This window comes from Lissotriton helveticus, chromosome 7, assembly GCF_964261635.1.
Source record: "Lissotriton helveticus chromosome 7, aLisHel1.1, whole genome shotgun sequence".
Lineage (NCBI taxonomy): Eukaryota > Metazoa > Chordata > Amphibia > Caudata > Salamandridae > Lissotriton > Lissotriton helveticus.
Genome location: NC_136068.1, coordinates 458,784,238 through 458,801,724, shown reverse-complemented (window position 1 = coordinate 458,801,724; position 17,487 = coordinate 458,784,238). Strand labels below are relative to the sequence as shown.

The 17,487-nt window shown below is 44.6% G+C and overlaps 1 protein-coding gene across 3 annotated transcripts in view; it reads left to right on the top strand.

Annotated features, from left to right (window-relative positions):
* TAOK2 (TAO kinase 2) overlaps positions 1–17,487 on the top strand; it is a 934,333-nt gene that overhangs the window by 119,377 nt on the left and 797,469 nt on the right. For all 3 annotated transcript variants that reach the window (XM_078652408.1, XM_078652406.1, XM_078652407.1), the window contains exon 4: positions 5,390–5,484. The gene's annotated coding sequence lies outside the window, so the exon portion shown is untranslated. The remainder of the gene's footprint in view (positions 1–5,389; positions 5,485–17,487) is intronic.

Below are 17,487 nucleotides of genomic sequence, written 5' to 3'. Positions count from 1 at the left end.
TTCAGTGGAGCAAGGGTGTCGGCGCAGTCGGTGATCCACTGTGTGAGGTTGCGGGCTCCTTCGTTGGGGTCCGTGGTGTTGGTGGGAGGGTTTAGGCTCAAGGAGGTGGTGAGTCGGTCGATGGTGATCTTGCTCCAGCATCTTCGGGGGGATTGTTGAGGGCGGTGGTGGGTCGTTGTTTTCCTGAAGTTGAAGTGTACGCAGCTGTGGTCGGTCCAGTGGAGGTCGGTGGTGTGGCTGAAGGAGATGTGGTTGCTGGAGGAGAAGACGGGGTCGAGCGTGTGGCCGACGTAATGGGTGGGGGTGTTGACCAGTTGCTTGAATCCGAGGTTGTCTAGTAGGGCGGTGGTTTGTTGTCCTGGTCGTTCTCCAGGTGGAAGTTGAGGTCTCCTAGGAGGATGTAGTCGGGGGAGGCAAGGGTGAGCGGGCTGATTAAGTCTGCGATGGCCTCGCTGAAGTGTGAGCGTGGTCCCGGGAGTCTGTAGATGAGAGTTCCTCTGAGGGTGGTCTTGGGGTCGGTGTGAATCTGGAAGTGCAGGTGCTCTGCGGTGGAGAGGGTGTCCGGTCGTTCTCCAGGTGGAAGTTGAGATCTCCTAGGAGGAAGTAGTCTGGGGAGGCGAGGGTGAGCGGGCTGATTAAGTCTGCGATGGCCTCGCTGAAGTGTGAGCGTGGTCCCGGGAGTCTGTAGATGAGAGTTCCTCTGAGGGTGGTCTTGGGGTCGGTGTGAATCTGGAAGTGCAGGTGCTCTGAGGTGGCGAGGGTGTCATCGGTATTGGTCGTGATGCGGATAGTGTTTCTGTTGGTGATGCCTCCTCCGGTCTGGTTGACGCGGTCCCTCCGGATGATCTTGTAGCCGTCCGGGATGGCAATGGCGATGTCGGGGGCTGAGGAGGCGTTCATCCAGGTTTCCGTGAAGAAGGCAACGTCTGGTGCCGTTTTGTCCAGGATGTCACATAGTTCGACGGCGTGCCTGTGGATGGAGCGGGTGTTGAGCAGGATGCACTTGAGGTGGTTGTTGTTGGCGGCTGTTTTGGCTGGCACGGTGCAGGACAGAGTGCAGGTGAAGTAACAGGCGTGGCAGGTGAAGGCTCCGTGGGTTCGTTTCGGGGTGGCTTGGTAGCAGGCTGGATGTCGGTCGGTGTTGAGTGCGTGGAGGGTGGCGTCGTCGTAGCTCAGTCGGGTTGGCTGGCTCTGGCGGGGTCCAGGGGTTCTGGCGCTGGGCGCGGTTCAGGCGTGGACGGGCGTAGACTGGCTTGCCTTTGGCGCGCAATCGGCGCGCCCGCTGCACGTACGCGCGGTCCCCACCATTTATGGCGAAGTGGGAGGGAGGAGCAGCTGGGAGGCGGGAGCGGGGCGGCGAATGGTGAGCGGGAGACAGGAGAAGGGGGCGGGGCCGCAGGAGAGCAGCGTCGGGGAGCAGAGGGGGGGTTGGAAAGAGCGGGAAAGCTTAGCGGGGGAGAGTGAAGGCAAGCCTGGGCAAGCCTGGAGAGCGAGGGCAAGCCTGGAGAGCGAGGGCAAGCCTGGGCAAGCCTAGAGAGAGAGGGCAAGCCTGGAGAGCAGGGGCCCTAAGGAGAGGCGGCAGCAAGAAGGCCAAGCAGACAGCGGCAGCAGAATCTGGGCACACGGGGGCCGTGCGGTAGTGGAGTGACCGAGTCAAGGGTCACAGCCCACTGCCGCGCGGTCCCCGCCATTTATGGCCAAGTGGGAGGGAGGAGCAGCTAGGAGGCGGGAGCGTGGCGGCGAATGAGGAGCGGGAGACAGGAGTAGGGAGCGGGGCCGCAGGAGAGCAGCCGTGGATAGCAGAGGGGGGGTTGGAAGGAGCGGGGAGAGCGAGGGCAAGCCTGGGCAACCCTGGAGAGCGAGGGCAAGCCTGGAGAGCAGGGGCCCTACGGAGAGGCGGCAGCAAGAGGGCCAAGCAGGCAGCGGCAGCAGAATCCGGGCACACGGGGGCCGTGCGGTAGTGGAGTGACCGGGTCAAGGGTCACTCCACTGTGAAAAGGATTCACGCTGCAAAACGAAACGGTTACTTACCAGTAGGAGTAGTTTTACATCTTGAAGAATTTTTTTGATTTTGCTGCGACCCACCCAGCCTCCCCTATAAGGAAAACAAACGGGTGGGGAAGCAAATGATTACATCAGTTATTTAATAACCATCTCAAGGACTACAGATTTAAAATAAGAACAGGAAAAAGAATCTGAAGATGGTTACCACGCACGTCGACCTCCAGGGTACCGTCTGACGTACCTGGCACCAAATGGTCGACAGCGACCAAAACAGTTTAAAAAAAAAAAAAAAAAGAATTTCCGGACCCAACCACTCGATGGAATAATAATGCACAGCAAGTGAATCCAGAAAATTCTTCAAGCTGCAAAACTACTCCTACTGGTAAGTAACCAATTTAGTATGGTAATCTGAATTGCACAATTGATTGTGTTCGTACACCTAAGGACTTTAGTTGGAAGGGAGTGATCGTTACCCATTAAGTACTATGTTTAAATTGGGTACTGTACCTAGGCGGACAAGGGGCCTCCCTCTAAAGTTTTGATGCTCGAAGCGACTGTGAACTAGGCTCTCGAAAAAGCATTTAAGCCATTTAAAGGACCTGCAACTTAATTATGCAGGGCTAATATATGGGACGGTCTCCTCTTACTTTCTATCCTGGTATGAAGAAATAATAAAAAAAGGTTGTCCCTTACCAAAAAATAGAAGTATTGACTTTTAACACCACACAAAAAAAACCTTAAATCCATAGAAAGATAGAACTGCTGGTTTGCTAAAGAGTGTAGAACCTTAAAAAGAAACATTAGTAAACTCGAAAGGCACATCAGATTTTCAAGAAATGATATAGGGGAACTACACCTTTGTAGTTTAAAGAACAAATATAAAAATCTGGTCCTCTGGAAAAAGTGGGAATCTAATGCAAAATGTTGGGAAGCAATGATGGAGACCATAGAGTCTAAAAATAGAAGGAAATTCTGGAGGAAGGTGCAGAATGGGGTGGGAAATAGCCAGAATCAAACGTCTGCCCCTGTAGGTGATGATGTATAGATAGTTCCTGGAGATGACTTGCAACAAGGAAAGAATGCCATAGCAGTGCAGCACCCTATGAATTTCCTTATAAAAAAGGAGACTAAAGAATGCTTCACAGAGCTGGCAATCAAGAAAACAATTGAAATGCTGAAAATTATTTGGGCTGCTGGTCCGGATTACCTGCCAGCAGTTACAATAAAAATAAATACTGCGTGATAGACAGGCCTGTTTGATACCCTCTTCCAGGGAATACTCAACGACAGGAATATTTCCGGATAGTTGGAAGGGTGCAGTGATCAAGCCAATATACAAAAAAGGTGAGTATGCCCTCCCAGCGAATTATAGACCAATTATCATCTTGGATATAAGTAGGAACGTTTTCTCACAAATCGCCTTGTAGATCATAAAGGCGTGTGGGTTGAAGCAAACTCGGTCATCCCTCAGGAAGGGGGTGGTTTCAAGGAGAGCCTCTCAAGACTGAACATTGTTTTAGCTTATAGACCTTTGCTAAGAAATCTATGCAGCAGTGTGCGGTCCTGTACTATGGTTTTGTAGGCTTAAGTTCTGCATTTGGTTCTGTTGATCGAACTTTGCTATGGGAAGCATTATTGACTTTCAGGCTCCCTAAAGACTTGCTTTTAATTCTGCAGGAATTCCATAGGGATAATTGGGCCCAGGTCGAGCTAGACAGCGAAGACTCCCTAACCTCGAGAATTAATGTAAAAAAGTGGTCTGAGGCAAGAGTGTGTATTGGCCCAACATTATTTTCCTTGTTCCTGGCTGATCTCCCAAGAGTCCTCAGTTTACCCAATGCGTTCAGCCCAAAAATGAATGGTTTGCATACTAGCTGTCTGTTATATGCAGACGATTTTGTTATTTGTGATTTTAAATCGAACAGGAATTGGTCTTCAGAGAAAATTAATGTCTTTGGGGATTATTGTAAGGGAACATTTTAAAAATAAACATGGAAAAGACTAAGGTACTCCTTATTGGGGAAGCAATTGGACAACTTGGCCTGGGAAACAAATAAAGTTGAAAGAGTTAAATATAAATATCTAGCAGTTCTCCCACTGTTTAGGATTGAAGGATCACATGGTCTCAACACAAGCTAAGGGGATTCCAACAATCTTGGGCTTGAAGATATGTAATTATCACTACTTGGGGCCCTTATACATCCACGATTTCATTAAGGTGCTGAGGTGATAAGCTTAGGGAACAAAAAGAGTTGGGATCTTGAAGAAGTAAGGTGTCTAAAAAATGTACTATTCCCCCCCTCCCCCCCCAAATGTATGGTGCAGGCAGTCTGGGTGGAAACGGGCCTCACGGGGTGGACTTATCTAGCACTGGCAGAGACTATAATATTTTGGATGAGGTTTAGATGTGAATTCAACCAAGTCCTAAGGTCAGGAAGAGGATGTGCTCTGCTAGGTGAAAGAAGAATCTGTAAGTATGGTCTCAATAGGAAGCGAGATTTAATCCACATCCTAGTGGATTGTTTCTATGGTTCGGGCCAACAGAAGTCCTTTTTAAAACCCATTTTTATAAAATATCACACAAAGGTTAGAGGGCAAGCGATTTTAATTATTGGCTGAAATTAGATATTTTGATGTGGCGTGCTCAATTGGTCGATTTTTATTATCTGTTGATACATTTTTGCAGTTAAACTAAGAAAGCCTCATTGAATTATGTGAAATCTTTTGCTTGATTGTTACTGGTGATTTTAGAGAATGTGGTGTTTACTGGCTGATGAATGGAATTTTAAAAGTATGTTTAAATGGGGTTTTATTTTGAGAGTTCTCAAATTTGCATTTTAGCTTGTTTTAAAAATAATTGTTTAAAAGACTATGGTCTAAATAAACATGTTTTTAACTGAAAACATATATATGACGGATTGACTCTGCACCTAAAACAATTAAACTACCCAATGTTCACTACTTGTGTTTTTGTATGTATAAATATATCAAACAGACTCTCTGCAGTCCTCTTTTCCAAAAGAAAATAAATGAAAGCCTTTGTGTTGTATTGCTAGATAATATAGATGGTTTCTAGTAGTGAGTTAACAGACGACTAAGTGGAAACTGCAGTGCTTAGCAGTAGGGAGGAAATATCTCCTTGGTCTCCCTACCTGACCCACACTTGAAGGGAGAGGTGGGTCTGGGGAAAAGAGATTCAGTAATATCATGGAAGCCACTTCCTTTTTTTATTTTTCTCTTTCTTAACTGTTGGATGAGGTGAACTTTGCTTGTGGCCCATTTGATAAACTACATGTGTAAGCTTCATAACTCCTACTTCAGGGTGGGTGGTAATTGTGGTAGTATTGGAAAGGTGTTCATCCTGACATTTGTATGTTTTTTGCAGATGGTGAATCAGGCAAAGGAGATACAGTTTTTGGATTATAGGATGCTGGTGAATTAGCTGTCTCCACACTGGCACTGTGGCACAGTATAACTGAGGTAAGCTTAACTGTTAGGCGTGTGTGTGTGTAGAAGATATAATTACTTGAGCCACATAACCTTCGTTTTTAATTATGTAAATGTTCACAGATGCCACAAGGATTGCTCAATGTGATGATGTTTAACTCAATCAATCAAAATGAGCTTTATTCGATTTTGAAAAGTTAAAATCATAAAAGCATACACATATTCCAACAATACATTATCATACATTACATAAAAATACTCATTTATGGACAGCTATCATTGTGAAAAATTCTAAAAAGAATTCAGCTAATAATTGGGGGAATTTTATTCTTCCCTTTAGTAGGCATTCCAGAACATATCTCGCACAGTTCAGATGTGAACAGCATTTCTTGTCCTCAAGACATTCTTTAGGAAGCCCACCATAGACCCAATACAGTAGTAATTTTCGAGCATCTTTAGTTGTATGAAAACAGAGCGACATTGTCTCCATCCGCCCTGCTTTAACAGTGGTATTAACCATCTTCTCCTCAGTTTATCATACAGCTTACAAAATAAAACTACATGCATAGTGTTTTGTCTAGATACTTTATCACAGGGGCATTGACATAATTCTCTTGACCAGTCGTTTACAATTGGGTATGAGGTTAGATGATGGAAAGTCCCAAACCTAAATCTGGTCAGGAGATATCTGTTGTAACCGCCCTGAAGACACAGCAAATAGGCTTGAATATGAACAGTCGTGAGGGTCAATTGGTGGCTAATCACCATGGGTTTATTCAACTCCGATGCTAGTCTTTTTTCTTCTAGGTGAGACATAGCCATTTTTAAAAAATCTTTGTTTTATAAGATTCATACAATCGGGCTTGGTGTAATACTCTGGGTGACCAATATCCTGCATAAAACTTCCTACATATTTCAACCATAACATTTTACAAACCTTATCTAATCCCAAGGAGTCCCTAATTATTTCTCTATTTAATCTTGCATTCTCTGTGGTCCAAATTCTGTGCCATAGCAACACTGGCTGTGCCGTAATCATGTCTGAAATGTATGTAACCCCCAATTCTGAATGACAATTAAAAACAGGGGCACTATTTGGAACACTTAAAAGGGATCTCAGGAAGGTGTTTGCAATGCGCTGGATTATGTTACAGTCTTGGAAACCCCAGATTCCTGCCCCGTAGATTGCTATACTCACACACTTTGCTCGATATATTTTTAATAACATTTCTGGTGGCCTTTTCGCCAATTTTTTAGAAAAGTTAAAAAGTGCTGCAATGGACTTCATGAAGAGTAGGGACCTAGCTTTTACTGCTGGTGCCCAAGAACCAAATCTGTCAAAGAGCACTCCCAGATAACTAAATGTGGGGGTAGTCTCCACCTTGTTTCCCCCCGCCTGGAAGCTTCTGGTCTTATTTCTACTAAAGCCACATGACATCACAAAACTTTTTTTGGCATTTAATTTTAGGCCAAGACTGTCCATAAAACATGTATAAAAAGAAAGGGCCCTTTGTAATCCTATTTAAGAGTGGGACATGAGGACGGCGTCATCCGCATATAGGAGAGAAGCAATAGGGCGGGGATTTACTAATGGAGGGTCCCTAGTATTTGACACCAACTCCTGCTCTAAGTCATTGGTATATAAAGCGAACGGGGTGGTGCCAATACGCAACCCTGCCTTACGCCTCGTTCGACTTTAAATGAGGCGGTACACTCGCCCTCAATGCCATAGCGGACCTTTGCGGTAGCTCCTATATACAATTGTCTTAAAAACTGAATTAAAACGGGGTCAACTTTCAATTTGTTTAAAATCCCCCATAATTTCTCATGAACTACACAATCAAAGGCCGCTGAAACCTCTACAAAGGCCAAATAAAAAATTCCTCCTTTTGCCCTAGTATATTTATCAATTAAAATACTTAAATTCAAAATCTGCTCATTTGTGCCTAAGCCGGCTCTAAAACCATACTGGACATCGCTTAAAATGTTATTCTCTTCGGTCCATCCCTGTAGTTTTTCTAAAACAATCCAGCCCGACACCTTCATCAAAGAATCCAACAAGGATATCGGGCGGTAAGAAGCAGGGTTCTCATGGTCACCCTTTTTAAAAATGGGTTCTATAATGGATTCGGACCATGTAGTAATAAAACCTCTTTCACAACACGCTTGTAAAACTCTTGTTAAAATAAGACCCATACCTCCAAATTAGATTTATATAAATCAAATGGTATCCCGTCGGGACCAGCGACTTTGACGCTCTTACTTGCTTTAACTGCCATAGTAACTTGAAAAATCAAGTTTAATAGGTAAGAAGGGCTGTTGTGTAGTCTCTATTTCAGATTTCCCAACGACATCCTCATTTGGCTTCTGTCTTGCGTACACTTTAAAAAAAAGTTTATCCAGACCTGTTCTTCTATTGCCAGCTCAATAGTAGGTTCCTCTATTTTGTTGGCGAGGAAAGGTGCGTTTACCGTGGCCAAAATTTCATGCTATCTTAAGACTCAGCGGCCTCGATAAGGTCCTTCCAGGCATTGTCCTTCAGCTCCAATGACCTTTTTTTTCGATCTTCCCGGTACAATTTTCTGCACTCCCTTGTTTAACTCATGGTTGCAACATTGAAATCCGTATTTGTTAAAGTGATGCAAATTGCAATTTTTGAATAATGTAACATGTGCTTAGCATATATATTTATGTAATAGATGATGTTTTGACGTATTTTTGTATCCGTTTTATCGTCAAATAACAGAATGTTACTGATTGTTTGTAAAACAAGCACAGACTCCCAAATATTTCCATTTAAGTCAACTGCTAAAGCTGTTAAATCCCAAAACAGCCAAATAACGTGGCTGTCCAGTTTTGATTCCACTGCATACCTCTTTCTAACATAATTCCTATCTCACTCTTGCAGGTTCTTTTCATCCTTGCTTTCTTGATTTGTCATTTTTTTCTTATCTTTTAATTCCTCCTCCTTTCTCTCTTGTCTGGCTCCTAACTCTTGCTCTGGGTGAAAGTCTGATAGTTAAATATAAGTCTTGTCTCTCAAAAAAGGATGGTGGGTGCCCACCAGCTTAAATTAAGCACTGCCATGCTATTGCCGTGGTCCATGACTCCTGTGGACTTTAAGTTGAGCCTTAAACAGAGCCTCAAGTTTTTAGTTGTGTAAGGTCCTGCTCTGGGTTTGCAAATAATAGTCATTGAATGATTAACAACTAGTCATGGTACTTATTGCGTATATTTTTGCATCTTGCTTTATTGTAGGGTATGCAAGTTTGGTGATGATTGGTTTTTGGATCAGGATGTGAAGGTCATAGATGGTCAAGAAAGCAGTTCCTTTTCAAGCTAGGCGCATCTGATAGAATGCCTTTTTGAACACATCTCACTACTTTAATAGAAATAATATCTGGGCCATGTTTTGATGCCCCATAAATGGGTTCAATTGTTTAGAACCTCTAACTCCCATATTGTGTCTCAGTTTGAGGTCCATTTGATATGAAGTTCATTCGTTAATCTTTATTTCAGCAATTTTGCTTAAAAGATACAGCATAAAATCAATACAGATGAAAAAAATCAGACATCACTGCTACATCAATAGCGGGGTAGCACACAGGTACAGGCTAGTGGTTCTCAAAGACAAGGCCCCAATACACAACAATCTATACAGTTAAAAACAGTCGGATGATTCAGAAATAGTTAGTTTTAACACTAACAGCTAAAAATCTTGCATAAAATGACATAATACATAAAAATGTGTTACACTAACTGGTGCATGGTCTAGATCAAGATTGGAGTGCCCTAGAAATTAAAAACATTCTCTTATGCCATGCTGCTTCGAGAAATGTGGCCACTGCAAAGACAGTTGCACTTGAGAGGTCAGTCTTCAATCAATCAAGACATTTGTATAGCGCACTACTCACCTGGAGGGTCTCAAGGCGCTAGGGGGGGGGGGGGTGCTGCTACTGCTCGAACAGCCAGGTCTTGAGCTTCTTCCTGAAGGAGAGGTGGTCTTGGGTCAGTCGCAGGTCGGGAGGGAGGGAGTTCCAGGTCTTGGCGGCCAGGTAGGAGAAGGACCTTCCTCCTGTTGTCGTTCTTCGGATGCGGGGGACGGCGGTGAGGGCGTGATTGGCTGATCGGAGATGGCGTTTGGGAGCGTAGAAGTTGATGCGGTTGTTGAGGTAGCTCGGGCCTTGATCGTGTAGGGCTTTGTGTGCGTGGGTGAGGAGACGGAAGGTGATTCTTTTGTTGACGGGGAGCCAATGCAGGTTTCTTAGATGTCCGGAGATGTGGCTGTGTCGTGGGATTTCGAGGATGAGTCTGGCCGAGGTGTTCTGGATCTGCTGGAGTCTTTTCTGTAGCTTGGCGGTGGTTCCGGCGTAGAGGGAGTTGCCGTAGTCCAGTCGGCAGGTGACGAGGGCCTGGGTGACCGTCTTCCTGGTCTCGGTTGGGATCCACCGGAAGATCTTCCGTAGCATGCGCAGGATGTTGAAGCACGACGAGGAGACGGCGTTGACTTGTCTGGTCATGGAGAGGGAGGAGTCCAGGATGAAGCCCAGGTTGCGTGCGTGGTCTGTCGGTTTGGGTGCGGTGCCCAGGGCGGGGGGCCACCAGGAGTCGTCCCAGGCGGAGGGCGAGGAGCCCAGGATGAGGACTTCAGTCTTGTCCGAGTTCAGTTTCAGGCGGCTGGTCGTCATCCACTCGGTTAAGTATTCTGAAGGCCTCGGAACAGTTAGCAAACCCTAGGTTTTTACAAAGTGGAATTATCCAAAACCTTCTAGGAGCAATGTAGGCAGGGCAAAAGAAAACTAAATGCAATTCGTCTTCTAGGCTACAATTGCAGCCGGGACAATTTTCCAGGGAGTGCTGTTTCCATTTACTGGTGAAGGCTCTTAGCGGAAGTGTGCCATACCGCCATTGCAGGTATAATTTCCTGACAAGATTTGGGAAAATGTCGTCTAGAACAGTCTCAAACTTGTAGCAATCTTTGACCCCAGGGAAAATATTAGTTGTAGAACCTGGGCGTGTACCCTGTGTATGGGATGCAAGATTGCATGCGTGGAAAGTTGCCACCAGATGTTTGCGAGATAGTCCCTGACTCGCCGATTCAGGATCACTCCACAGGGTCGGAAGACCCAGCCGGGCAAACTCAGTTTTTAGATATTTAAACCACGGGATGTTCTCTATAGTAGGAAGGGCAAGAATTAGTTCCTGCCTATAGTTGGCTAACTCAGGAGTGGACCATAATCTTCGCCAGAAAGTTAAGGGCTTTACACCCAGTACTTCGTCCAGAGGTTTCAAACCCAGATCCAACCTAAGGGGCAAAAGGGGGGTGCTAGCCGGTAACTTTAGGAGTTGTCTAAGAAACTTATTTTCAACAGTGACTAGATCTTTTTTGCACACATGGCCCCAGAGTTCACTACCATATAGAATCGCACCTCTTTCCTGGAGTCTATAGATCTCCAGCGGGGGGCCTATCGGTCTAACAGATGATTTATTAGAATTAACTAGCCTGATTATTCCCCCTGCTATTTGAGCTAATTTGAGCTGGGATATGAAGTAGCTATCCTGCATTGAGGTTTTGACATTCATAAATGTTCAAGCTGTTGCTTGTTGACAAGGTTGTATTTGGGTTGGGTACCCGATACTTTTTTCAACACTTTACGTTATTTCAACAGATTGCTTCATCCAAGGGGCATGTAATTTGATCAGGAGGGAATGTCAGAGTCCAGGCTGAATTCTGGAGTAATGTTGCTGGCTGGTTAAGCAACTTTACCAAATCATGTCTATGCTGTCTTTCCTGACGGAAATTTGAAAAATCACTTTTTCACCTTCTCAAGATACTGTTGTATAGGCAACTGAAATATTATTGGATAATCCATGGAACCTATGGCGGCTAAGAGGGCTGATGAAATTGCAACTACTAGATGCCCTTGATTCCTTGACAAAGAGAGCTCCTCCTAGATGTGGAACAGTACCGATGAGATCCAGGGATTCTTGGTATGAACCAATAGAGCCAGGGTCGTCCGTTGATTCCCTTCCATAAGGGTTTCTGACTCCTTCCGCTCAAGAGGGTAGCCCTTCTTAAATACTATGTGCTTTAATGATGAAGGAATCCCTAAAGTAGATTGTGTTTAGAAGGTAGCAGCAGACATCATACAATGTTTTATAAAGTAGCTGGCTAGAGGTAAAGAACAGAAAATGTGCCTTGTTCTTGAGTGGCCCAGTACACTTCAGAACGTTGTAGAACTAGTAGGACTTCCCAGTCACGGGACTTTCAACATTGCATTGGAGTGTCCTAATCAGTAACAAGAAATACTACTATTCGACAGAATAGTTTCGTTATAGGTTGGAACAAGTTGATTTTATGTAATGCCTGCTTTGCTAATACTATCTGAGTACTGCATTTACTTTAAACTATTGATTTCCTATGATGCATGTTAAATCTATTGCGTGCAGTATTTTTCCCTAGCAATAGTTTTTAGGTCTCGCCTGAGCCAGCGCATGCGCTGCTCCGGCGAGACATTTAGTGAGTGGGCTTAGCGTATGCGCTGCAAGACATTTAGTGAGTGGGCTTTTAAAAGTCCAACCACAGCTTTTTCGGTGGCATGGAGCGTGCGGTTACACGCACATGCATGAACGGAGGCGCCATCTCGCTTTCCTCTCTCGTCATGGTGCGCGCACACCTGCTTTCACTTTTGCCTCACTTTTGCCGAAGCGCTCGCACGCACCACTCGCATGGTATTTAAAAAATTTCGGTTTAGCTCGTGCGCGCGCATACAACTCCCGGGCTTTTTTCTAATTCTTTTCAGAAAAGGGGGCCTAGAAATCTCAAAGGCTACATCATTAACCTAAAGAATTGTACTTATTATAAGTAGCTTCAGACGGGAATGTTTTGGATTACCGCTAGCCGTACTTTGTTTGCTCAACTTGAAGCAAAAGTTTCTATACACAGAGGCAAGGCAGCAGGAGTCCATCACAAACACGGAACCAACAGCAGTGCAGGCGTTTCTTAAGCATAGCAAACAACACTGACAGCTAATCTCACGAACAGGAAGGAGGCTAAAAATCACCGACACACAACATAGGGTAGCGCCGTGCAATCTTTCCTGACACCGCTATATCATAACAAAGAAGCAGTGCATAGTTACCTCAAAAAGAACCGTGCAACAAATGCTGCAGAGGTGAAAGCTTTTATTACAAACGTGTAGGGCTGGAACGTCATGGGCAGCAGCGGTGCAAGCTTCCTTAGCTTAAAGAACATATACATCAGAAGGAGCGTACAGCAGAAGCCATACCGTCAGCGTCCTTCACTTTTGCAACGGGTGCGGCGTGGGGAACGCAGGGTGGGTCCGACACGAAAACACACACTCAGAGCAGGTACAGCCCGGAAGAAGCAGCTCAAACCTCGCGTGCACACCAGCAGCGTTTGCAGCAGCCGGCCAAGCAATCTGTTAACAGCCTCGGCTGCAAGGCAGGAGCGCGCACACCCTGGCAGCCCCCATTCTCTCGGTTGGGAGCCCTGATATACTGCAATGTCCTTTCCAAACGGCTGTTTTCATGCTCTGCCAGGAAATGGGTTCACGCTGCCGCGCTGACAGCCTGGATGCCCGCCAGCGGGCCTGCTGCTCCCGGGGCCTCGATGAAAGCTCGCAGGGCAGGAAATCCTGCCAAGTCCTCTAAATCAGGGATATTTAAGCCTGTGAACAATTCCGATGAGAGAGCACTTTTCCAGTGGCTTTTTCGGCTTTTTGGCTCTCCCAGAGCATCGCTCCACTTGCTATACGGGTTCACTTCTTTCTCAGATTCACACGTGCTTTTTCTGCCACCTACTGGATGGTCGTAAAACAGCCTTATAAAAAAAGCCGCACATTTCTATCCTATCTGCTTTGTTAACAGGAAGTGCCCGAAAAGGCTCCATATATTATACAATTATTCACCCTCCATTTGAAGCAGCATAGTGTCAGTCCAAAAATCCTCAAAAGTACTTTAAGTGGTTCTGAAAATACCACTGGCCTCCTTCAGCTCTGAAAAGTGAACAATATACTGAAAAGAGCCATCTAAGCTGCACTCATCTTGTCTTTGTGTTTTTAGTTTTTGCAAGGCAAGACTTATTGTTAGCTTAAGGTCGGCTTAAAGTACGGTGACAAGACATCCCGGATTTCCTGGGACAGTCTAGGTTTTCGAGGATTGACCTTGCGTCCTGACACATTTCAATAAATTAACAAGCCTTTGCAATGCAATAGGTCTTGCATTTGCGAGTGTTTGAGGTATTGACATAGTAAATGATAATGTGTTTTATTTATGTGTTTGGAAAACCTGCACGCACGCAACTCCCGGGCTTGTTTTCGCGCAGACACCACTTGCATGCTCGTTTCCCCGATGTTCTGCTCCGCAGTGCCCTTTTCAAGAGCGTCTCCTCGTTTGGCAGTGTAATCTCCTTTCAGGACTCGATTAGTGTCTCCTCTAACGACTGATGCCCCGGCTGACTCTCCTTGTGATGTCATAAGCCTCTGTCTCCTCCCTGGCCGTCTCTCTGTAGTGGTCGTTTACCTCTCTGGTGCTGTTGTATTTTTGATCGTTTATGCATCCCTGGATGTCTCGCTCCTTTTGGGTATATATATATATATATATATGCTCTCCGTCTTTCCTCCTTTTGTCTCTTCTTCTACTGCCCCGTCTCTCTCTCTCTCTCTCTCCCTCGCTCTTCTTTGTTTACACGTATCAGAACAGTCTGTTCCGCAAGGGTTCCGTTGCCTCTCTTCTTTCCTGGGTATCCTTATCTTCCTCCGAGGGTGGAAGAAGTTGCCAGCATTGCAAAAACAAACAAAACCTCAAAGACATTTTTAATCAGTTATTTTTTTAATAAGGTTGTTCAGTTATACATAATGTCTTCTTGGTTATATATAAGGTAACAAAAAAACTTTTTTATTATAACATATCAACATGCTGGACAGCAGTCACATTGCTGTACAACATAACTTAAACACATTAGCATAGCTAATAGCTCTGGCTAAAAACATAAGGGTCCAAAAGCGAGACCTATTGGCTATCCCAATGCTTGTTTCGTTTGCTTCCTAATTGCATGCTTACCTCCAAGTTCTCAACTACCTTGCAGAGCAAGAGGAAAAACATTTTAGGTGCAGTTTGAAATGCTTGAAAAGTGCCTAAAAATAACCAGCGATTGAAGGGCTTACATCATTCCTCATGGCACATAGTGCGAACATAATGGAGTGATAAGTATAAACATATGTCAGTTTGAACCCCGACATCTGCCATAGAGCATGTCTAGAGAATGCCTCCCTAGAAGTATATAAGGGATTTTAAAGGTGACTTTTATCGATTTAGTTTGTGGGTGGTGTAGGCTTTCATGATGTGAGTGGTATCAGTGTAGACTGAAGGCATTGAGTATTTGTGGAATTTATATTGTTGTAGTCCTACTATCTTGCCTGGTGAGGTCTGCAGATTTTGTCTCATCAGACTAATCTTTTCCTGCTTTGCTAACACATAGCAGGAATTTGTGTATTTGATTGAATGGCTCCTCTCATGGCTCCATAGCCTCATAGCGATTATCTGGAGCGTATATAACCCTCAGTGCAAATAGGCCACATATCTACTATCTCCAGGTAGTCTACCTCAGTTGGAAATTATCCTCTCAAACTTAGTTTCAGGATAAAGTTACCCTCTGCCAACAGACATTCGGAATACATTTTGTTTTTTGGGTAGCGGAGCTGTTTTACTGAGTTTTTGAAGTCTGTGCATTTTGTGATCCACAACATATAGACAGACAACAGGCGTATCAAGCAAAGTTTTACTTTTTTCTTAATATGGGAGTGGTGTGGCTCACTGGTTAGAGGCGGCAGACCCAGAAGCAGAGAACGGCCCGGGACCAGGGTTCAATTCCCGACGCGGCAGGGTCGTGGACCAGGGTCAGCGGACTCGATAATTCTCGCCTCGGTGCCTACTCTAACCAGTGATCACACTCTGCAACTCTGGGCATTAGCTTGCCTCATCTCTACAACGGCCCCCCACATTCGCCGGGGATGCCTGGTTTCACCTTGGAGATACCCAGTAGGGACTATCTCACAGGGATAGCCAGGACGGGTTCCCCAGCGGTCTACAGCGCCACGACGCCTCAGGGCAGCAGTGCGCTTTACAAGACACATACATTACATTACACATACATTACATTAATATGCACACATAGGGTATATAAAAGAGAAAATCTATTTTCAGAGAAATATTAGTAGAAAAAAAGCTAGTCTCCTTGGAAATGATCATCTCTGAATCTGATTTGTATATCGAATAGAAACTAAGAATATTCAAAAAAGTTGCAGCCGCAGAAATAAATGTTCTTTAATATGACCGTCCTTACTATTTATACGTTAGGCAGAGTGAGCACGTTTTTCTGAGGTAATGAAGCTTTATGCAGCTGTTTTTTGTGTCTCCTCTTTACAAGATGTTAGCTGTATGTTGACAAAGACCTATTTTGAATCCAATACTTTGAGCCCGACCGTTGCGTACCATTGATTTGCTTTCTTCTCATTCATTTGCGTGCTTCTTATTGGATGGCTTTCCTTAATCTTGTGACTGTCCCTTCTTTGGAATATAGCTTTGTTCTCATCCTTATTATTGAATGACTTGTCTCCTCCTTCAGCTCACATTCATGGAAGTGTTTTTTAGCCGGAGTGCAATATTTTCTTGCTCTCGCATGTGTGCTCTCTGCATGACAAAATCATTGCCCACCTGTACTCTGCGTTTCTCACTCTCAGACCACCCAGCTTGTCTGTTGCTTCCTTAAACCTGTTTGGGTTTCATTTTTAAATTTTTTATCAATTCAGCCACCTACTGCCCACCCTCAAGCTCCTCCATTTCTTACCCTCTTTGTCTGGCTTTTCTCCCCCTGCGTCTATTCCCACCTCACCTCAACCACTCTGTTCCTCCATGGTTCCCACCTTTCTGCTCCTCTGGGGCGTTTCCACTGTCCGCTGCATATTTGCAGCTACAGCTCCTAAATTTGCCTGCCAAAAGTTGTAATTTGCTTCCGGGCCGCATCTTTCCTAAAATTTGCCTATGCAATCTTTTCGTTACATTTCTTGTTTAGATATCACTGCAAGATAGGCACCCACCATCTTGGAATACTACATTCAAAAGAAATAAAAAATGACCGCTGCTTCATCGTATGCTTGTGGGCACCTATGTTATCACCCTGTGCTGCTGTATCCTCATGCCACGTCTACATACATGTGTTATGATGCAGCTGCACGCTTCTGTGAGGATGACCCCCTTATAAACGTCATTGCACTTTTATTTGGTTTTTTTCTAATTGCTTTGGCAACCAAGAGACAAGAACCTATTGGCTTTCTGTTGCAAGTTTCTTGTGTTTTGTGATATGTGCATTTGTTGTTACTTCTTGGGATTGTCCTGCCATTCTTATTTTAATTGCTTTGTAGTAGGTGGTGATTTTTGGCAAGTGAGTAGCTTCTTTGCTAGGAGCCCTCTGTTTAGTTTTGGAGATAAGTGCCTTTTATTATTTGAACTGGACCACTCTTCTCTAAGCAGGCTCCATAATTCCCTTTTAATTCTCAAACAAATGCTCTGCCTTTACTTATGTTAGACTTGTGTCAAGCTGTTTTTATTTCCCCTGTATACACTACATTTTGATCCTAGGTGGGGTACCTCCCCCTGGTTTTAGTATCTTCCCACTGGTCATCATCTAACTTGATAACAAACTGTCTTTCACATGTATCTTGGGAAGTAGTCTCTCGCCTGGGTGAAGTTTATTTGGTAACCAGTATAACGTAGCGATCACTCCTCTCAATCATGGTGGAGAAGATAAGTTTCAAATGGAGTGAGGCCTGTCGTCTTTATTTATCTGTGGCTGAATGACCCAGTGTTGCACCTGGAAATAGTGAAATCAGGCAGTTTTTTTAAGCTCATTCTTGTCTAAATGTTTGTTTTTGCCCTCCTTCAAACATATCCTTTCATTTTCTATATCCCCTTTCCCACCAGTTAAGGAAGCCTCTTCTATCGGGATCCTGGGAG